Here is a 23848-nt window from a genome sequence, read left to right as displayed (position 1 = left end):
GAAATGACTAGAGACAGTGTTGTTTAACTCACTGACCATGACCCATGAGTTCTTCTTACCTTTGTTCAGTAGAAAAGTCTCCCTCTCTAAAGTTTATAGGTAGAATCATAGACTTGTCACTCTTCATGGACACACAGCTGGGTACAGGGGAGGCTGGTCTCTCCTGCTTGATTGGTCTTCAACACAACAGAGACAAACATTACATCTCTCATCTACTCTGAGCTCTGATGGGGAAACATAAGAAGAGTTTCAGTCAGAGCTGGAAAATGGTATATTATACACTACAGTAGAGGAACAATGGGAAAGTCATTCTGCTTTGAACGTTGATAAACTTGTAACCTCACTTTTGAGAAAATGGCCTTTGAATGTTTTGGTACCTACTGGAGAGCTCTCATTTCTCTACAGGGCTGTTACTTTGGCAGATAATTGTCACCCATCTATCTATATAAATAGTTTTTAATACAATTAACTGGTGTTTGGTGTTTTTGGGTTATGTCAGCTTCATTGTTTGCTATAAATGGTTATTTTATGGTTGTACGTGGTAAAAAGAACTAGAACATTTTATATTTTAAAAAATGAAATAAAAGTGAAATAAAAAAATTATAGAAATAATAGAATACAATTAAAATTGTATTTACTAACATAATATTATTACTAAAATCGTTTCTTAACGTTTTTTAGGCCACCCTACCCTAGAATTAGGGTTATGGGTTAAGGCTAAAATAGGTTATACTTAGGGTTAGGGGTTAAAAACCTCTTAGGATAATATTAAACATTCATAATAATACAAGTTTCATACATGATTCTTTAGCTTAGAATCTTGGCAATCTAACTGTATCGTTGGATTTCAAAAAGTCTTTACGGCGAAAGCACAGCATTCGATTATCTGAGGCCAACAGCATATTATCCAAACAAGCACAGGCGCCACAAAATCCCAAATAGTGATCAAATGAATCACTTACCTTTGAAGATCTTCCTCTGATCGCAATCACAAGGGTCCCAGGAACACAATGAATGGTCAATTTGTTCAATAAAGTCCTTCTAGCTTCTGGGCCTGAGTAACAGGCAGTTTACTTTTGACACCTCAGTCATCCAAACTTCTGAATAACACCCCATAGCCTTAAGAAGTTTTAAGGAATAACTTGAGAAATGACTTGAGACAGTGTTGTTTAACTCACTCACCATGACCCATGAGTTCTTCTTACCTTTGTTCAGTAGAAAAGTCTCCCTCTCTAAAGTTTAGAGGTTGCTCCATAGACCTGTCACTCTTCATAGACACACAGCTGGGTACAGGGGAGGCTGGTCTCTTCCTCTTGATTGGACTTCAATACAACAGAGACAAACATTACATCTCTCATCTACTCTGAGCTCAGATGGGGAAACATAAGAAGAGTTTCATTCCGAAACGCTATATATCCATTTTCTGAAACATTTGTAAATTAGATTTTATTGTTTTGTTAAATGTTTAAAGAGATTGGTGTGTTTTTTCACTATCTAATCATGGCATGGGGTTGTTCAATGTCAGACATGTATTTGTTTAAAATCTATCACTTGATGGTTTCATTTCAGAAGGACAAATATTCATGTTTTTTTGCAAAATGCTATATATCTGCCTCACTCTCAGAGAAATCAGTGGTACTGCTAGGTTTTATACAGTAATAATATATATCTGCCTCACTCTCAGAGAAATCAGTAGTACTGCTAGGTTTTATACAGTAAAAATATATATCTGCCTCACTCTCAGAGAAATTAGTAGTACTGCTAGGTTTTACACAGTGATAATATATATCTGCCTCACTCTCAGAGAAATCAGTAGTACTGCTAGGTTTTACACATTAATAATATATATCTGCCTCACTCTCAGAGAAATCAGTAGTACTGCTAGGTTTTATACAGTCAAATGTGACAGACCGGCTCGATTCGGTCTTATGTAGCAAAATTTGAAATTGTGTTTTTTACATTGGATAAAAGTAGAGACTCAGAGGTATAAAATGGTATATCATACACTACAGTTGAGGAACAACGGGAAAGTAATTCTGCTTTGAACGTTGATAAACTCACTTTTGAGAAAATGTTTTGTTTTGTTTTTGTTTTGTTTACTGTAGAGTTTTCATTTGACTACTTGTAGTCAGCCTGTCAGCCCCGCTAAAAGGCTGGTGTCGTTACTCTGCCTTCTCCAGGGGCATGTTGAGGTAAATTTACTAACCGGGAGAGTTGAATTACGTAATTTATTGGTGGGCTGGAAGACGCACTCTTGTCTTTTCTATTCCGAGGTTGTTTACTCGCAATATCAGATATTAAGATGTTTTTTATAATGAATGTATACTGAGGTTGAGGTTCTGACTAGTGATTATTTACCCGGTGTTCAATACCTGCTATGGTCCAAAAAAATGTTGCTCTCCCAAAAGCAACACAGCCCTACAGCTAACTAAAGTAATGTCCTAATACGAGATATATAGCTAACTAAAGTAATGAGTGACCATTTTAGAAAATCATGGAACATATAGTCTGTGGTTGCATGCTATTTTATGTCAATCATTTTGCTGCTTGTAGCCGATAACTGATGATTCATGGTCTTATGCTTCCATCTATTGGAAATATTTAGCAATTAAAAGTTATTAATTCACGTACAGACATTGTTGAGGCAGCTGAGAAATAAAGTGTATTTTCTTGTTAATTCCTTAGATCTCAAACCTGCCCCACCTATCCCACGCCAAATGCTGGACTTTCACATAGAGATTACCAGGTCACCCAGTTCAAACCACATTTGAAAAATAAAACTAATGTGTCTTGTTTATCAAGTGTTCTGCATTGACATAATAAACATAATAAAATAACAAAACAAAAAGTAGACAGGTTTTGATTAACAAAATGATCAAAATTATATTTAGTACCTCTGGCAGTCTCTATGGAGGTACCACAGGGTTCAATTATTGGGCCAACTCTTTTCTCTGTATATATCAACGATGTTGCTCTTGCTGCGGGTGATTCCCTGATCCACCTCTACGCAGACGACACCATTCTGTATACATCTGGCCATTCCTTGGACACTGTGCTATCTAACCTCCAAACGAGCTTCAATGCCATACAACACTCCTTCCGTGGCCTCCAACTGCCCGCACCCACCCACCCGACTAGCATCACTACTCTGGACGGTTCTGACTTAGAAGATGTGGACAACTACAAATACCTAGGTGTCTGGCTAGACTGTGAACTCTCCTTCCAGACCCATATTAAACATCTCCAATATTAAATCTAGAATCGGCTTCCTATTTCGCAACAAAGCTTCCTTCACTCACGTCGCCAAACATACCCCAGTAAAACTGACCATCCTACCGATCCTCGACTTCGGCGATGTCATTTACAAAATAGCTTCCAATACTCTACTCAGCAAACTGGATGCAGTTTATCACAGTGCCATCCGTTTTGTCACCAAAGCCCCTTATACCACCCACCACTGCGACCTGTATGCTCTAGTCGGCTGGCCCTCGCTACATATTCGTTGCCAGACCCACTGGCTCCAGGTCATCTATAAGTCCATGCTAGGTAAACCTCCACCTGTAGCACGCGCTCCAGCAGGTATACCTCACTGGTCATCCCCAAAGCCAACACCTCATTTGGCCGCCTTTCCTTACAGTTCTCTGCTGCCAAAGACTGGAACGAATTGCAAAAATCGCTGAAGCTGGAGACTTATATTTCCCTCACTAACTTTAAACATCAGCTATCTGAGCAGGTAACCGATCACTGCAGCTGTACATAGCTCATCTGTAAATAGCCCACTCAATCCACCTATCTCATCCCCATATTGTTTTTATTTACTTTTCTGCTCTTTTGCACACCAGTATTTCTACTAGCACATCACCATCTGCTCATCTATTGCCCCAGTGTTAATTTCCTTAAATTGTAATTACTTCGCTACTATGGCCTATTTATTGCCTACCTCCTCACGCCATTTGCACACACTGTATATAGACTTTATTTTTCTCCTATTGTGTTATTGACTGTACACTTGTTTATTCCATGTCTAACTCTGTGTTGTTGTTTGTGTCGCACTGATTTGCTTTATCTTGGCCAGGTCGCAGTTATACGTAAATGAGAATTTGTTCTCTAGTAGCTTACCTGGTTAAATAAAGGTGAAATTACCTTTTTTTTATATATATAAAATAGTATTTACTAACATAATATTATTACTAAAATAGTTTCTAAACGTTTTCTAGGCTACCCTACCCTAGAATTAAGGTTAGGGGTTATGGAAAAATAGGTTATACCTAGGGTTAGGGGTTAAGTATCAAATAGGTTATACAAAGGGTTAGAGTTGCTGTATAGGACTTTGTGACATCTGCTGATGTAAAAAGGGCTTAATAAATACATTTGATTGATTGTTTGGTTTAGGGGTTTTAAGGCAAAAAAACAGTATTTTCTTTATGGCTCTCTAGCCCCTCCCTGTGGCCTTCTGTGGGTACTACATAACTCATTCACGACACTTGCTAGACTCATAATCTGAGGTAGCAACTGTGTCAGATCTACAAATCAATGAGCTAGACCTGTCCATTTGGTTTGCAACTCAGTGAACCTGCACAGCATTCACTCAATTCGATGCCTTCAAATTAAGATTTCGATGCATGTCAAATTACCCAGCAGCCATTTAGAAACAACAAGTAGTCAAAAAAAGTGTTATTTGATAATTAAACAATGTCTTCTGGCTGTTTAAATTGGCTACATCTTGAAAAAGAGGACAGGGAAATGTGTTTTGTTTAGGCTGAATACCTTTTTCTGAAAACAAAAATGGTTAACCATGACAAGAAAATGTTTAACGTTGAGGATTGTGGGTCACCACTACATATACCCAGGTGAACAGTGATATCACTCACAAAGTAGCTGTAACCCTGTTAATGATAAGTTATCTGAGGTAAGCCTGCAATATATATAGAACCCTTAGTGAAGTAGTGAAGCTGACATTGTGACGCAGAACAATGAGCTGGGAATAGAATGTTCAGAAGGTTAAATTAATTTTAATTTTAATTAAGATTAAAAATGGAATGTGTCCAGCGTAATTGAGGCCCCCCTAAAAATAATATTAAAAAGTTTGGTCCTTGGACACAGAGGGGTTAAACACTAAAGTGGCAGTCCATCTAGTGAGGAGAGGAGAACCGGACAGAGGTAGCCAGTATCCATCAACGAGAGAGGGAGAAGCCCTCCACGGATTTAACAGGTGGAAGAAACAACCGGGGAGCTCCATCGGTCCACAAGAAATGCAGACAGCCATTGATGATGTAGTGGTAGCTATGGTAACTAGGATGCTGCTGGTAGAGTAGCTAGCTAGCTGACCTAGCTGTACCGACTAGCTTGGCTAGCTAGCAGGTCGTTCGTCTGTCCATCGTCTTGAGGATGATGACGAATCCAGTGAACCACAAAATGAAACAAGGATAGAGAGTGAAAAGTATCTGGCTACACTCATACTGTCCCTGACCGTAAAGAAAAAAGCAAATAGAACAATAAAGTTCGGCGTCTCAACACATTAGCGAACTCCGTCGTTATTCTCCAAGATCACCTCAGACAACTCTGCACTTTACTGCGTTAAGAACAGAGCAGAAGAGACATTTTTATTGTTTGTTGTAACTAATGGACAAAGTTGTATTGTTATGTATTATATTGTAATGTATTGTATTGTATTGTATTGTATTGTATTGTAAAAAAGTCATCCAGAGTTGACATGGACCATCATTCAAACAAAGAGATGCCTCCCTGACCACCAGTGTGGATATAATGAAGAGATGTCTCCCTGACCACCAGTGTGTTTGGATATAATGAAGAGATGTCTCCCTGACCACCAGTGTGTTTGATATAATGAAGAGATGTCTCCCTGACCACCAGTGTGTTTGATACAATGAAGAGATGTCTCCCTGATCACCAGTGTGTTTGGATATAATGAAGAGATGTCTCCCTGACCACCAGTGTGTTTGGATATAATGAAGAGATGTCTCCCTGACCACCAGTGTGTTTGGATATAATGAAGAGATGTCTCCCTGACCACCAGTGTGGATATAATGAAGAGATGTCTCCCTGACCACCAGTGTGGATATAATGAAGAGATGTCTCCCTGACCACCAGTGTGGATATAATGAAGAGATGTCTCCCTGACCACCAGTGTGGATATAATGAAGAGATGTCTCCCTGACCACCAGTGTGTTTGGATATAATGAAGAGATGTCTCCCTGACCACCAGTGTGTTTGGATATAATGAAGAGATGTCTCCCTGACCACCAGTGTGGATATAATGAAGAGATGCCTCCCTGACCACCAGTGTGTTTGGATATAATGAAGAGATGTCTCCCTGACCACCAGTGTGGATATAATGAAGAGATGTCTCCCTGACCACCAGTGTGGATATAATGAAGAGATGTCTCCCTGACCACCAGTATGTATGGATATAATGAAGAGATGTCTCCCTGACCACCAGTGTGTTTGGATATAATGAAGAGATGTCTCCCTGACCACCAGTGTGGATATAATGAAGAGATGTCTCCCTGACCACCAGTGTGTTTGATATAATGAAGAGATGCCTCCCTGACCACCAGTGTGTTTGGATATAATGAAGAGATGTCTCCCTGACCACCAGTGTGTTTGGATATAATGAAGAGATGTCTCCCTGACCACCAGTGTGTTTGGATATAATGAAGATCAATTCAGTGAAGAAGAACCTCTAGAGTTCTGACCAAAGAGCCCTGTAAAGGTTCTATATATATTATATATATACTGTATACTCAGACACTTCCTAACCTCCTATAAAGGGTTCTGTATATATTCTATATATACTGTATACTCAGACACTTCCTAACCTCCTATAAAGGGTTCTATATATATTTACATTTAAGTCATTTAGCAGACGCTCTTATCCAGAGCGACATACAAATTGGAAAGTTCATACATATTCATCCTGGTCCCCCCGTGGGGAATGAACCCACAACCCTGGCGTTGCAAGCGCCATGCTCTACCAACTGAGCCACACGTATACTGTATACTCAGACTGTCAGGTTTTGGCCAGGACTGTTCAGGTTTTGGTCACTAGATGTCCCCATTGCACCTTTTTTGTACCTTTTGTTTTTTCCTTGCTCTAATTATTGTTTGCACCTGTGTGTCGTTCCCTTGTTAGTATTTAAACCCTGTGTGTTCCTCAGTTCTTTGCTCAGTGTTTGTATGTTAGCACCCAGCCCCAGCCTTGTTGTGAACATATATTTATCTTATTGGATTTTCCAGAGGTTATCTGGTTTAGTGCTTGTGTATTTTTGAGTAGTCTTTTGAGGTTTGTTTTTCCCTGCTGTTTTTACCACTTTGTGGAGTTTCTTTGTATTTTGGAGGATATCCATTTTGTGCCTCTTGGCTTTAATTTTGGACGTGGTGGATTTATATTCTTTGCCTGAAGATCTTGTCCTTTTATTAAACCACCATCTCTAGTACTGCTGAGTCTGCCTCATCTTCTGGGTTCTGCCGACTATTAGTGACTGTTTCTCTCACCGGGTCCTGACAGAAACACTGAGCCATTAAAATGAACCCAGAGGCAGCCAGTACCCAGGACTTTTTTCCCATGCTGTCCCACCACGAGGGGACTGTACAACGTCACGAAGCTGCTCTGGTTCAGCAAGAGGCCTTACTGGCTGGACATTCTCAACTTCTGTTGGAGATGATGACTTCCATAAAACAGATTTCTGATCGACTTCCCCCGGCAACCGCTCCCGCCCCAGTACCTCATATTCAAGTACCCGTGGCAGTTAACCCCCTGGCTGAACCTCGTCTGCCGCCTCCCCAACGGTTCTCTGGTGATCCGAGTGCTTGTAAAGGGTTTTTCACCCAATGTTCTCTCTCCTTCGAGCTGCAACCCTCGTCGTTTCCCACCGACCGGTCCAAGATCGCATATATCATCACCCTGCTGTCGGAAAAAGCCCTAGCCTGGGCTACTGCTGTGTGGGACGCCCAAAGTCCCTGCTGTGCCAGCTACTCTGCCTTTGCTGAAGAATTCAAGCGAGTGTTTCAAGGTCCTACCAGCGGCCCTGACTCAGCCAAACAGCTCCTGACTCTCCGCCAAGGTCGGCGCAGCCTGACGGACTATGCCATCCAGTTCCGCACGGTGGCAGCAGCGAGTGGCTGGAACGACGAGGCGCTCACAGTGTGCTTTTTGAAGGGTCTTTCCGACACCATCCAAGATGAACTGGCCACTCGGGAACCACCGGACAACCTCGAGTCCCTGATCAAGTTGGCCTCACGCATAGACCAGCGTCTGAGAGAGAGAGAACTCAACCGTAGACCTCTCACCCTAGCTCCTATCGGCCCCAGCTCCGAGTCTCCACCTTTATCCTCGCTGGCTCCACCGGGACCCATGCAGGTTGGACGCATCTCCCAGGCTGAGAGAGACCGCCGGATAAGGGAGCGATGCTGTCTATATTGCGGCAAACCGGGCCATTTCCGCTCCACCTGTCCCGGGCTCCAGGGAAACGCACTGTCCCGTGCAGGCCTGGGAGGACTGTAACAGGAAACATAACCTCCTCCCATCCATCCAACTCCCGTCTGCTCATTCCAGTCACCCTTTCCTGGGACAACCACGAGCTTCCCCTTCAAGCCTTGGTAGACTCTGGAGCCGCAGGAAACTTCATGGATGGTATCTGGGCGAAGGAGAATGGCGTTCCCTCTGAACCTCTAAGGGATCCCATGAGGGTTACCACGTTGAATAAAAGCCTTCTGGGATCTGGACTTGTCACTCGTGTCACTACCCCCTTGCGACTTTCAGTTTCCCAAAACCAGGAAGTGATGACCTTTCATCTGATCCCCTGTTCAGAGTTCCCTCTCGTCCTTGGCTACCCCTGGCTTCACAGCCATAACCCTCACATCGACTGGTCTGTGTGCACTATCAAGCAGTGGGGTCCTACGTGCCAAGCCACTTGTATCTTCCCGAGTTCCCCGAGTTCTCCTCCCGAGTCTCTAGAATCTATCGACCTGTCCCGAGTTCCCGAGTGTTACCATGACCTCAAACCGGTATTTAGCAAACAGAGGGCCACCATGCTACCACCCCCTAGACCTTACGATTGCCCCATCGACCTGTTTCCGGGCACCTGCCCCCCCAGGGTTAGGATCTTTTCCCTACATCCTCCCGAACGAGCTGCTCCAGGAAGCAGTTGTCTTCACTAAGCTTGACCTGCGGAACGCATACCATCTTGTGCGGGTCAGACCCGGTGACGAGTGGAAGACCGCTTTCAACACGCCTACTGGTCACTACGAATACTTGGTGATGCCCTTCGGCCTGACCAATGCCCTGGCTGTGTTCCAAGCGCTCATAAACGATGTGCTTAAGGATATGCTTAACATCTTCGTGTTCGTTTACTTGGATGACATCCTCATCTTTTCGAGCTCCCTTCAAGAACACACTAAGCATGTCAGACAAGTACTCAAACGCCCCCTAGACAGCCATTTGTACGTTAAGCCAGAAAAATGTGAATTCCATTCCACCCGAGTACAATTCCTGGGATTTGTAGTGGAACCCGGTCGAGTCCAAATGGACTCCAGGAAGGTAGGGGCGGTAACGGATTGGCCCACCCCCAAGTCCGTTAAGGAAGTATAGCGTTTCCTGGGCTTCACAAACTTTTACCGCAAATTCATCAAGAACTTCAGCTTGGTGGCAGCCCCTCTTTCAGCTTTAACCAAGGGTGGCAACGCAAGGTTTCTGTGGGGAAAAGAAGCTGAGACGGCCTTCCAAGGACTCAAGCAGCGCATCCTCTCTGCTCCCATCCTGACACTACCGACGGCGGAGGAACCTTTTGTGGTGGAGGTAGGCGCATCAGAGGTTGGTGTTGGAGCTGTCCTGTCTCAGAGGGGTGAAGACAAGAAGATCCACCCTTGTGCCTTCTCACACCGGCTTACCCCGGCCGAGAGGAACTACGATGTGGGGGATCGTGAACTCCTAGCGGTTAAGATGGCATTGAAGGAATGGAGACACTGGCTCGAGGGGGCTTCTCAACCATTACAAGTGCTTACGGACCACAAAAATCTGGAGTATATCCAGCAGGCGAAGCGGTTGAACTCCAGACAAGCTCGATGGTCTCTTTTCTTCAATCGATTCCAGTTTATCCTCACCTATAGACCCGGGTCGAAGAATCTCAAACCAGAAGCCTTGTACTGAGTCTACGCTCCTGCCATTCAAAAAGATACTGACATGCCTGTCCTTCCTGCCGCTAAGATTGTGGCCCCGATCTCGTGGCAAGTTGAGGATACCGTGAGACGAGCTCAAGCAATCGAACCAGGTCCTAAAGGAGGTCCTGCCAAGCGGTTGTTTGTCCCCAAGGCAGCGAGGACCCAGGTCCTTCTGTGGGGGCACTACTCTCGCCTCACCTGTCACCCGGGCGTAGGTCGCACCTTGGAGTTCATCCAGCGAAAGTTCTGGTGGCCCACAATAAAAGAAGACGTTGCCACTTTCGTCAAGGCCTGTCCCGTGTGCTGCCAGGGCAAATCTTCTCACCTCCGCCCTCAAGGACTCCTTCACCCTTTATCTATTCCCCACCGACCCTGGTCCCATATCTCGTTGGACTTTATTACTGGCCTTCCTCCGTCCCATGGTAATACTACTATCCTAGTCATCATTGACAGGTTTTCTAAGGCGGCCAGGTTCGTCCCCTTGACTAAGTTACCTTCTGCCAAGGAAACGGCTGAGTTGGCAATTAACCATGTGTTCCGAGTCTTCGGCATTCCTCAAGATATGGTTTCCGACAGAGGTCCCCAGTTCGCCTCAAGGTTTTGGAAGGCCTTCTGCCAACTCATAGGGGCCACTGCCAGTCTATCTTCAGGGTACCACCCGGAGTCCAACGGCCAAACCGAGAGGATGAATCAAGAGCTGGAAACCACCCTCAGATGTATGGTCTCCAACAACCCGTGCACATGGTCGTCCTTCATTGTTTGAGCCGAGTACGCGCACAACACCTTGCGCTCCTCCTCCACTGGTATGTCCCCGCACGAGTGTCAGTTTGGCTATGCCCCTCCATTGTTCCCGGACCAGGAGGCAGAAGTTAGAGTGCCTTCAGCCTTGAAGTTCATCAGACGCTGTCGGCTTACGTGGAGGAAGACCCGTCTTAATCTACTGCGTTCCTCACAGCGGTACCAACGACAAGCCAACAGACGTCGCCGTCCCGGGCCTACCCTGCGCCCCGGCCAGAGAGTCTGGCTCTCCACAAAGAACTTACCGCTACGGGTGGAGTCTCGCAAGCTGTCCCAGAAATACATCGGTCCCTTTAAGGTTGCCAGGAGAGTGAATCCCGTTACTTATCGCCTGCACTTACCCAGATCCCTTAAGATTAATCCCACGTTTCACATTTCCTTATTAAAACCTGTTGTTTTTTCTCCCCTTATCCCGGCAGGCAGACCTCCGCCCCGTGTCATCGGAGGCCAGTCGGCTTATACCGTCCATCAGATACTGGATTCCCGTCGGGTGCAGCCGTCCTGGCAGTATCTGGTGGACTGGGAAGGCTACGGTCCCAAAGAGCGCTCCTGGGTTTCTGCCAAAGACATACTTGACCCTGACCTCATTCGTCAGTTCAGGGGCCTCCACCCTGAGAAGGCTGGTAGGAACGTCAGGAGCCATTCCTAGGGGGGGGATTCTGTCAGGATTTGGCCAGGATTGTTCCGGTTTTGGCCACTAGATGCCCCCATTGTGCTTTTTTGACCCTTTTGTTTTCCCTTGTTTCCAGTTATTATTTGCACCTGTGCCTCGTTTCCCTTGAATGTATTTAAACCCTTAGTTTTCCTCAGTTCTTTGCTCTGTGTTTGCATGTTAGCACCCAGCCCCAGCCATGCTGTGAACATTTGTTACTCCTGTTGGATTCTCTAGGAAACAAGGGAAAACAAAGGGTCAAAAAAGCACAATGGGGGCATCTAGTGACCAAAACCGGAACAATCCGGGCCAAATGCTGACACAGACTCCTCACAAGTCCTCAACTAGCAGCTTCATTAAATAGCACCCGCAAAACACCTGTCTCAACATCAACAGTGAAGAGGCGACTCCGGGGTGCTGGCCTTCTGGGCAGAGTTGCAAAGAAAAAGACATATCTCAGACTGGCCAATAAAAATAAAAGATTAAGATTGGAAAAATAACAGAGACACTGGAGAGAGGAACTCTATGCAGGTAGTCCATAAAAAATCTGCCGTTTCCAGCTACAATAGTAATTTACAACATGAATAATGTCTACACTGTATTTCTGATCAATTTGATGTTATTTTAATGGACTAAAAAAATGGCTTTTCTTTCAAAAACAGGGACATTTCTAGGTGACTCCAAACTTTTGAACGGTAGTGTACATGTAGGTAGGGGTAAAAGTGACCATTAGGATAGAGATTACATCTCCTCATCCAGGGAGCACACACACACACACACACACACACACACACACACACACACACACACACACACACACACACACACACACACACACACACACACACACACACACACACACACACACACAGGGAGGGAATGTTGTTTTTGTTTAATATTGTTTTAGGACTATGAAAATGGACAACAGGATTAGCCTATGGATTATGAAAACAACGAAAAGAAATGGGAAAATGGGAGAGTAGAAATGACTAGAGACAGTGTTGTTTAACTCACTGACCATGACCCATGAATTCTTCTTACCTTTGTTCAGTAGAAAAGTCTCCCTCTCTAAACTGTGTAGGATGATTCATAGACCAGTCACTCTTCATGGACACACAGCTAGGTACAGGGGAGGCTGGTCTCTCCTGCTTGATTGGGCTTCAACACAACAGAGACAAACATTACATCTCTCATCTACTCTGAGCTCAGATGGGGAAACATAAGAAGAGTTTCATTCTAAAACGCTATGTATCAATTTTCAGAAAAGTTGGTGAATTCGATTTTATTGCTTACAGAAATTATCAAATAAATTGTGTTTTTTCACTATCTAATCATGGCATGGGGTTGTTCAATGACAGACATGTATTTGTTTATATTCTATCACTTTTTGGTTTCATTTCAGAGAGTCAAATGTTTTTTGTTGCAAAATGCTATATATCTGTCTCGCTCTCAAATGTGACCGACCGGCTCAATTTGGTAATTAACTAAATAAACTAAATGTGTGGTGTTTTTGGTGTATGTCAGTTTAATTGTTTGTTATGCTATAAATGGTTATTTTATGGTTGTAAGTGATAAAATGAACTAGAAGATTGTATATTTTGCAATTCTGAGTAATTACTACTTTACTAAGGAATTACACATTATTCAGTACTACTGCAGTTGCTAAATAAAGTCACCCATCTAAAAAAATATATTTATTTTTATATAATTAACTACATGTATGGTGTTTTTGGTTGATGTCAGTTTCATTGTTTGTTATGCTATAAATGGTTATTTTATGGTTGTAAGTGGAAAAATGAACTAGAAAATGTTATGTTTTGCAATTCTGAGTAATTACTACTTTAGTAAGGAATTACACATTATTCAGTACTACTGCAGTTGCTAAATAATTCCAATAGATGGCAGCATAAGACCACGAATGACATTTCAGAAGATTAGTTTAGTTTTCTCCCTGGATACACCACCACTCCCCCTCACAGGAAAACTCCTGTGTGCTTCTTTCTGTCCCTTTCCACACTGCTAATGCAAGAGGAAGCACTGAAAAAGCATTTAACAGATTACTGTGAATGAATATAATGATTATTCATGTTTATTATTACCTGTTTTTATGCTCATGTTTTGAAATTATACTTCATTAACATAACGATTATCAATAAGCCTGAACATTAATTCAGTCACCTCTGGTCGTGAAAAACGTATTTTCATAGTACATTCATTGTCAAATTCATCAACCAGCATCGACCCGCTCTGCCTTCTTTCTCTATCATTCTTCACTCTGCCTTCTCGAGCAAGCGAGGGGCATGTTGAGGTAAATTTACTAACCGGGAGGGTTGCATGATGTAATTTATTGGTGGGCTTTAAGACGCACTCTTGTCTTTACAATTCCGAGGCTGTTTATTTGCAATATCAGATATTAACATTATTTTTATTTTTTATTATGCATGCATACTAAGGATGAGGTTCTGACTAGTGATTATTTACCCAGGGTTCAATGCCTGCTATAATCACTATTTCTTTCTCTCCTGAAAGCAACACAGCCCTAATACAAGATATATAGCTGACTAAAGTAATGAGTGACCATTTTAGAAAATCATGGGACATATAGTCTGTGGTTGTATGCTATTTTATGTCAATCATATTTCTGCTTGTAGCCTATAACTGATGCTTCGTGGTCTTATGCTGCCATCTATTGGAAATATTTAGAAATTATTTCACGTACAGACATTGGTGATGCAGCTGAGAACTGTTTTTTTCTTGTTAATTCCTTAGATCTCAAACCTGCCCCATCTATCCCAAGCCAATTGCTGGATTTTCACATAGCGGTTACTTGGTCACACAGTTCAAACCACATTTGAAAAATAAAACTAGTGTATCTTGTTGATCAAGTGTTCTGCCCTGCAATAATAAATATCATAAAATAACAAAACAATAAAAGCTAAATGCTTAGACAGGTTTTGATTAACAAAATAATCAAAATGCTATTTAGTACTATAATTGTATTTACTAACATATTATTATTACGAAAATAGTTTCAATGAGCTAGACCTTCTACGTAACACATTATAATCTGAGGTAGGAACTGCGTCAGATCTACAAATCAATGAGCTAGACCTGTCCATTTGGTTTGTAACTCAGTGAACCTGCGCAGCATTCGCTCAATTCGATGCCTATGAATGAAGATTTAGATGGATATCAAATTACCCAGCAGCCATTTAGAAACAAGATGTCGTAAAAAAGTAAATCATCTTATTTCAAAAATGTATTGTGGCTGTTTAAATCGGCCACATTTGAAAAAGAGGACAGTAATAATAGTAATAATAATGTAATAAAGATATACCCATCTAAAATCTATTAACTGATAATCTGAGAACAGTAATATTGAAGGACAGTAATAATAGTAATAATAATGTAATAAAGATATACCCATCTAAAATCTATTAACTGATAATCTGAGAACAGTAATATTGAAGGACAGTAATAATAGTAATAATAATGTAATAAAGATATACCCATCTAAAATCTATTAACTGATAATCTGAGAACAGTAATATTGAAGGACAGTAATAATAGTAATAATAATTTAATAAAGATATACCCATCTAAAATCTATTAACTGATAATCTGAGAACAGTAATATTGAAGGACAGTAATAATAGTAATAATAATGTAATAAAGATATACCCATCTAAAATCTATTAACTGATCATCTGAGAACAGTAATATTGAAGGACAGTAATAATAGTAATAATAATTTAATAAAGATATACCCATCTAAAATCTATTAACTGATAATCTGAGAACAGTAATATTGAAGGACAGTAATAATAGTAATAATAATTTAATAAAGATATACCCATCTAAAATCTATTAACTGATAATCTGAGAACAGTAATATTGAAGGTAACCATAAGCAACCATTTCTGATGAAAAAACTAAATGTGATGCATTTTGGAAATAAACTGTTAATAATTATTTCAAAAATTGTCATCTCACCTCTTAGCTTTGGTGTCATGTCCCCCAGAGAGACTCATTTTAGAGGCAGGTCCCTCCTCTCTCTCCCCAGAGAGACTCATTTTAGAGCACTGACCCCTAAACAGAGATCCAGCATGTCGCTTGTGGTTAACACAGTAATTCTTTAATGTCAATTGTTATCATTTATTAATTATCTCCTATAAAACATTTACTAACAGACATAGAAACGATCAGATGATTTAATGCAATCACATGAATATGTAGCTGTGAAATGACATCTCCATGGTAACTGTCAATAATAATAATAAGTCACTGTTTGTTAAGGTAGTTATAGACAGTACAGCAACAATAATAATAATAATAATAATAATAAGTCACTGTTTGTTAAGGTAGTTATAGACAGTACAGCAACAACTGCTGTACTATAGTTTGTTAAGGTAGTTATAGACAGTACAACAACAATAATAATAATAATAATAATAATAAGTCACTGTTTGTTAAGGTAGTTATAGACAGTACAGCAACAATAATAATAATAAGTCACTATTTGTTAAGGTAGTTATAGACAGTACAGCAACAATAATAATAATAATAATAAGTCACTGTTTGTTAAGGTAGTTATAGACAGTACAGCAACAACAACAATAATAATAATAATAATAATAATAAGTCACTGTTTGTTAAGGTAGTTATAGACAGTACAGCAACAATAATAATAATAATAATAAGTCACTGTTTGTTAAGGTAGTTATAGACAGTACAGCAACAATAATAACAATAATAATAATAAGTCACTGTTTGTTAAGGTAGTTATAGACAGTACAGCAACAATAATAATAATAATAATAAGTCACTGTTTGTTAAGGTAGTTATAGACAGTACAGCAACAACAACAATAATAATAACAATAATAATAATAAGTCACTGTTTGTTAAGGTAGTTCTAGACAGTACAGCAACAATAATAATAATAATAATAATAAGTCACTGTTTGTTAAGGTAGTTCTAGACAGTACAGCAACACAAGGCCATGTCTCACAATTATTTGTGTGAATTAAAAGTAGGCTATTTATTGTCTTTCAATCTGTTATTTTCTAAATGTATCTGAGAATGTAGACAGAAGGGCTAAAATGGACATGATTGATCTGAGGGGGAAATCATTGATCCATTCAGAAAGTTTATTTGCAACAGGTAAGAGAGTTTATATTATGTAAAGTAGACTAGGTTATAATGTATAGTAGAGGGTTGTTAGTGATATGTAGATGTTATATTATGTAAAGTAGACTAGGTTATAATGTATAATAGCAGTTTGTTAGTGATATGCAGATCAAGGTCTATACCTCGGCTATAGCCTACATATCATAGATGACCAGTCTAAACCTGTTCAGGTCAGTTCACATAATGTTATAGTCCTACCAGTAGCAGGACAGAGAATGTACTGTATATAACCTACATATCATAGATGACCAGCCTAAACCTGTTCAGATCAGTTCACAGAGACCATCAGGCTTGTCAGCATGATAAGTGATTATAGCTCCAACCTACTCTGACTATTGAATGTCTGACGTCGACCTAACCTTATAATAGTTTGTAGGTAGCCTAGACCTACAGTACGAGAGTCTGCCCGTCTTTCCTACATACCAACACATCTATTTAATGTTACAGAGAAGTATGTGCCACAGTTTCAACAGCCATTTTGTAACTGCGTGGGCTACAAATATACTTTTAATTTCATATGAGGAAATCACATAACTTACAGTCACTGGTGCAGCCACCTGTTTTCTTGCAGATGAAGTAGCTTTCATAGACAACTCATTCAACCAGCCTAAACAACAGTAAATAAAAGATGTCAAATGGTCAAAAGTGAATCCTGATAGAGCCATGTACATTAGAGAGAGGTATATATATCCTGATAGAGCCATATACATTAGAGAGAGGTATATATATCCTGATAGAGTCATATACATTAGAGAGAGGTATATATATCCTGATAGAGCCATATACATTAGAGAGAGGTATATATATCCTGATAGAGCCATATACATTAGAGAGAGGTATATATATCCTGATATAGCCATATACATTAGAGAGAGGTATATATATCCTGATATAGCCATATACATTAGAGAGAGGTATATATCCTGATAGAGCCATATACATTAGAGAGAGGTATATTGCTGCAGATGTTGGATCTTAATTTGAGCCAGTTTGCTACAGCAGGAAAATAATCCTGCAGAAACAGGACATTTGAATTATTATGTGGATTATAATTAATGAACAATTTTTAAATGGAAAAGTGGAATTGATCATCTTCAGAAAACTTTTTTAAAGCTTAATTACACTCAAATACACTACAAGTTAAGTATTTCTGCAACAGGTTGATCAAATTTAGATCCTACATCTGTATAGAGATAATGTCTTTATCTGAATAAGGCAGTTTGAGTTATTATCAACGTTGCAATTGTCAGCTGCTGTAAACCTCTGTGATTGGATGTTATAGACCCCCATACATATCCCCATGTACAATTATGTGTACAGATGTAGGATCTTAATTTGATCACCCCACACTGCAGAAGAACTTTCCAGCAATGCAGGAAATGTAAAACTTTTAGTGTATTTGAGGTTTAAAAAGGTTTCTGAAGTTTGTAAAGTCCACTTAGAAATTTCAGACTTGAGTTTTCCTTACGAAAAATGTAGCAACCCCGACAAAAATGTCCATTAATTATAATTCACATAATAATTCACATTTCCTGTTGCTGCAGGAATATTTTCCTGCTGTAGTAAACTGACTCAAATGAAGATCCTACATCTATCTGTATGTGTAAATGTACTTGGTGAATAAAGGTGATTGTGATTCTACAAAGGTTGAGTCTCTAGATTCCCTTGCTGCTCTGGAGAAATAATGAAATGGTTGTCATGGTGATTTAAACAGGGACTGTTATCTCACAACTCTGAGGACATGTCATTGTGATGTCATTAGTTACATTTCACCTAATTGATAAAGGCAGCTACAAGGCTGAACCCAGAAGACAACTGTAAATCAACACTTACTGATATTATCCTAAAATCCTTTCACTCATATTATTGTGTCTCTTTGTTCATCAGGTAGTCTATGATATTAATATTGTAGCAAACAGCGGGGAAGTGAACCCAGGTCGCACCTGTAAAAGGCCAACAAGCTACGCATTGCGCCAATTGGCACCAATTGGGATACTTGGTTGGAATTGTGATGTGGCTCATATAGAGAGGATCACTACACTATAGTGGAACTATGATATAATTACATTATCATATGAAATGTAGAGGATCACTACACTATAGAGGAACTATGATACAATTACATTATCATATGAAATGTAGAGGATCACTACACTATAGTGGAACTATGGTACAATTACATTATCATATGAAATGTAGAGGATCACTACATGATAGAGGAAATATGATACAATTACATTATCATATGAAATGTAGAGGATCACTACACTATAGTGGAACTATGGTACAATTACATTATCATATGAAATGTAGAGGATCACTACATGATAGAGGAACTATGATACAATTACATTATCATATGAAATGTAGAGGATCACTACACTATAGAGGAACTATGGTACAATTACATTATCATATGAAATGTAGAGGACCACTACACTATAGTGGAACTATGATACAATTACATTATCATATGAAATGTAGAGGATCACTACACTATAGAGGAACTATGATACAATTACATTATCATATGAAATGTTAAATGTAGAACTATAATATCTGAATATTGATGTATTGAATTTGACTTGACCACGTCCAGTCAGCTCCATGTTGTTTGATTAAACTGACACCAACCTGTCTCAGTAGAAGTAGACTGTTAGGAGTGTTTTACTTCACTATACTAACATTACACCATACATTTAATTTATCTACTGTTAGGAGTGTTTTACTTCACTATACTAACATTACACCATACATTTAATTAATCTACTGTTAGGAGTGTTTCACTTCACTATACTAACATTACACCATACATTTAATTTATCTACTGTTAGGAGTGTTTCACTTCACTATACTAACATTACACCATACATTTAATTTATCTACTGTTAGGAGTGTTTTACTTCACTATACTAACATTACACCATACATTTAATTTATCTACCCACTTTACAATAATCCCTGGGAAGATTCTCACCTTGTAGCCTGAATTCACAACCAGAACATGTCAAGTCATTGAGATATTTTCCGTTCTGCTGAGAGAGCACCTTCCTGATGACTAGTGCTCTGTATATTCTGATGGATGAGGCCTGAGCTGGAATGTGAAGCTAACTGAATCTGGCTAACTTTAGAAAAACAGTATATCTATCTTGCATTGGGGTGGCAGGTAGCCTAGTGGTTAGAGCGTTGGAGAAGTAACCGGAAGATCTCTGAGCTGACAAGGTACAAATCTGTTGTTCTGCCCCCACTGTTCCTAAGCTGTCATTGAAAATAGAATTTGTTCTTTAAAACTTAATTGGGATAGGGGGCAGCATTTTCACTTTTGGATGAAAAGCGTGCCCAGAGTAAACTGCCTGCTATTTAGTCCCAGATGCTAATATATACATATTATTAGTAGTATTGGATAGAAAACACTCTGAAGTTTCTAAAACTGTTTGAATTATGTCTATGAGTATAACAGAACTCATATGGCAGGCAAAAACATGAGAAAAAATCCAACCAGGAAGTGGGAAATCTGAGGTTGGTCGTTTTTCAACTCATTCCCTATTGAAGATAAAGTGGGAAATTGGTCATGTTGCACGTTTGGTCATGTTCCTAAGGCTTCCACTAGATGTCAACAGTCTTTAGAATGTTGTTTCAGGCTTCTACTGTGAAGGGGGCCCGAATGAGTCAGGTGTCTGGCAGAGAGCCATGGGCTCGTGATGCACGGTCATGTGAGAGCGACCTCGAGTTCCATTGCTTTTCTACAGACAAAGGAATTCTCCGGTGGGACATTATTGAAGATGTATGTTAAAAACATCCTAAAGATTGATTCTATACTTCGTTTAATATGTTTCTACGACTAGTAATATAACTTTTTGGAATTTTCGTCCGACCTTTCCGCTGGACTTGCACATGCATTTGAAATTGTTTACCAAATGCCCTAACAAAAGGAGGTATATGGACATAAATTATGAACTTTATCGAACAAATCAAACATTTATTGCGGAACTGGGATTCCTGAGAGTGCATTCTGATGAAGATCATCAAAGGTAAGTGAATATTTATAATAATTTTTCTGACTTCTGTTGACTCCACAATATGGCGGATATTTCTTTGGCTGATTTGGGCTCTGAGCGCGGTACTCAGATTACTGCATGGTATGCTTTTTCCGTAAAGTTTTTTTGAAATCTGACACAGCGGTTGCATTAAGGAGAAGTTTATCTAAAGTTACATGTATAATAGTTGTATCTATTATCAATTTTTATAATTAGTATTTCTGTAAATTATGTGGCTCTCTGCAAAATCACCACATGTTTTGGAACTACTGAACATAACACGTCAATGTAAAATGAGATTTCTTTAGATAAATATGCACTTTATCGAACAAACATACATGTATTGTGTAACATGAAGTCCTATGAGTGTCATCTGATGAAGATCATCAAAGGTTAGTGATTAATTGATCTCTATTTTTGCTTTTTGTGACTTTTTTTGCAGAAAAATGGCTGTGTTTTTCTGTGATTTGGTGGTGACCTAACATAATCGTTTGTGGAGCTTTCGCTGTAAAGCCTTTTTGAAATCAGACACTGTGGCTGGATTAACGAGAATGTTATCTTTAAAATGGTGTCTAATACTTGTATGTTTGAGAAATTAGATTTATGAGGTTTCTGTTGTTTGAATTTGGCGCACTGCAATTTCACTTTCCGCTAGCGGAAACCCGTTCCCAGGCAGGTTAACTGACTTGCTTAGTTAAATAATAAAAAAATACCCCTCAGGCTACGTTCAGGGTTCAGCATCAGGGAGGCATAAACAGCCGAGCCCTAGGCCACTACACGGGCTGTATTCATTAATTTAATTCACAGCCTACAGTTTTAAAATGTTGCATAAACAGTTTACTCCAAATGTTGTACAACACTACCTAATGGTTTCTGTTGCCAAATGTTTTGCTACAGGGGGCACTAATGAATACACACAAGCTGTTTTGAGGAAGTGTAATTTGTTGTTTGTCTTTCCACCATATTTATTTGTCTCTATTTCACACAAAATACCTTACTGAGTGAAAAGCATTAACAGTAGATTAGAAAGAGAAAATGTTTGTTTGTTGCTTGTTGTGTTTTAAGCCTGTTTTGAGAAGACAAGTCTATAGACCTATGATACAGTACACTCTTAGAATAAAGGGTTCCAAACGGGTCCTCCGGCTGTCCCCATAGGAGATTATTTGGGGTTCCAGGTAGAACCCTTCAGGCTTCCATGTAGAACCCTCTGTGGAAAGGGTTCTTCATGGAACCCAAAAGGGTTCTACCTAGTACCCAAAAGGGTTCTACAAAGGGTTCTCCTTTGGGGACATCCAAATAACCATTAGTGTGTTGGAGCGATCACCCTGGGGCAGACAGATGGGAACAGAACAAATTCAACCAGCACATTTAATTTATATCAAACATTTAAGGACTATTATAACACTGTCCATCAAAAATATAATTCACTATATGAATACACATATCATCAACTATATGAATACACATAACAATATCATCAACTATATGAATACACATAACAATATCATCAACTATATGAATACACATAACAATATCATCAACTATATGAATACACATAACAATATCATCAACTATATGAATACACATAACAATATCATCAACTATATGAATACACATAACAATATCATCAACTATATGAATACACATAACAATATCATCAACTACTGTATATCAATACACATAACAATATCATCAACTATATGAATACACATAACAATACCATCAACTATATTAATACACATAACAATATCATCAACTATATGAATACACATAACAATATCATCAACTACTGTATATCAATACACATAACAATATCATCAACTATATGAATACACATAACAATATCATCAACTATATGAATACACATAACAATATCATCAACTATATGAATACACATAACAATATCATCAACTATATGAATACACATAACAATATCATCAACTACTGTATATCAATACACATAACAATATCATCAACTATATGAATACACATAACAATATCATCAACTATATGAATACACATAACAATATCATCAACTATATGAATACACATAACAATATCATCAACTATATTAATACACATAACAATATCATCAACAATATGAATACACATAACAATATCATCAACTATATGAATACACATAACAATATCATCAACTATATGAATACACATAACAATATCATCAACTATATGAATACACATAACAATATCATCAACTATATGAATACACATAACAATCATCGTCTTACCTTTTATCTCTCAATAGAAACAGAGACTGGAATGATCATTCGGTCGTCGAAAGATACTTTTGTTTGCTCTGCTCATTTACATATCAGGTTCTACCTGTTCTCTCTCCCACTCCCTCTCTCTTTACAGCTCTTACAATGTGCCTTGGCATACATTCTACAACTGTCTGGAACTCCATTGGAGGGATGTGACATCATTCTTCCACAAGAAATTCCATCATTTGGTGTTTTGTTGATGGTTGTGTTCTATTGTGTTGAGACCTGGTGACTGAGACGGCCATGGCATATTGTGAAGCATCAGCAAGTTCAGCAGTCTTCATCACTGAAGATCCTGTCAAACGTGCCCCAACAATCACCAACCGTTAAACTCTTCCCGAGCAGAATCGCAGTCTCTCCTGGTTGCAGCTCCTCTCTCCCCAGGGGTAGCAGCTCCTCTCTCTCCAGGGGTAGCAGCTCCTCTCACCCCAGGGGTAGCAGCTCCTCTCTCTCCCCAGGGGTAGCAGCTCCTCTCTCTCCCCAGGGGTATCAGCTCCTCTCTCCCCAGGGGTAGCAGCTCCTCTCTCTCCCCAGGGGTATCAGCTCCTCTCTCCCCAGGGGTAGCAGCTCCTCTCTCCCCAGGGGTAGCAGCTCCTCTCTCTCCCCAGGGGTAGCAGCTCCTCTCTCCCCAGGGGTAGCAGCTCCTCTCTCCCCAGGGGTAGCAGCTCATTTTTCTCCCCTAGGATTTGAAGTCATTGGTGGCCCATAGCC

The 23848-nt window shown here is 39.8% G+C and overlaps 1 long non-coding RNA gene across 1 annotated transcript; it reads right to left on the bottom strand.

Annotated features, from left to right (window-relative positions):
* LOC129843414 (uncharacterized) lies at window positions 1–19870 on the bottom strand. The gene is made up of 3 exons (XR_008757833.1): window positions 19796–19870; window positions 15623–15718; window positions 1–176 (listed from the first exon to the last, which is right to left on the bottom strand). It is a non-coding gene; the product is annotated as an uncharacterized LOC129843414 (long non-coding RNA).
* Between the last annotated feature and the right edge of the window lie 3978 nt (window positions 19871–23848).

Source organism: Salvelinus fontinalis, unplaced genomic scaffold, assembly GCF_029448725.1.
Source record: "Salvelinus fontinalis isolate EN_2023a unplaced genomic scaffold, ASM2944872v1 scaffold_0132, whole genome shotgun sequence".
In the NCBI taxonomy this organism is placed as follows: domain Eukaryota; kingdom Metazoa; phylum Chordata; class Actinopteri; order Salmoniformes; family Salmonidae; genus Salvelinus; species Salvelinus fontinalis.
This window is presented reverse-complemented; position numbering and strand designations above follow the sequence as displayed.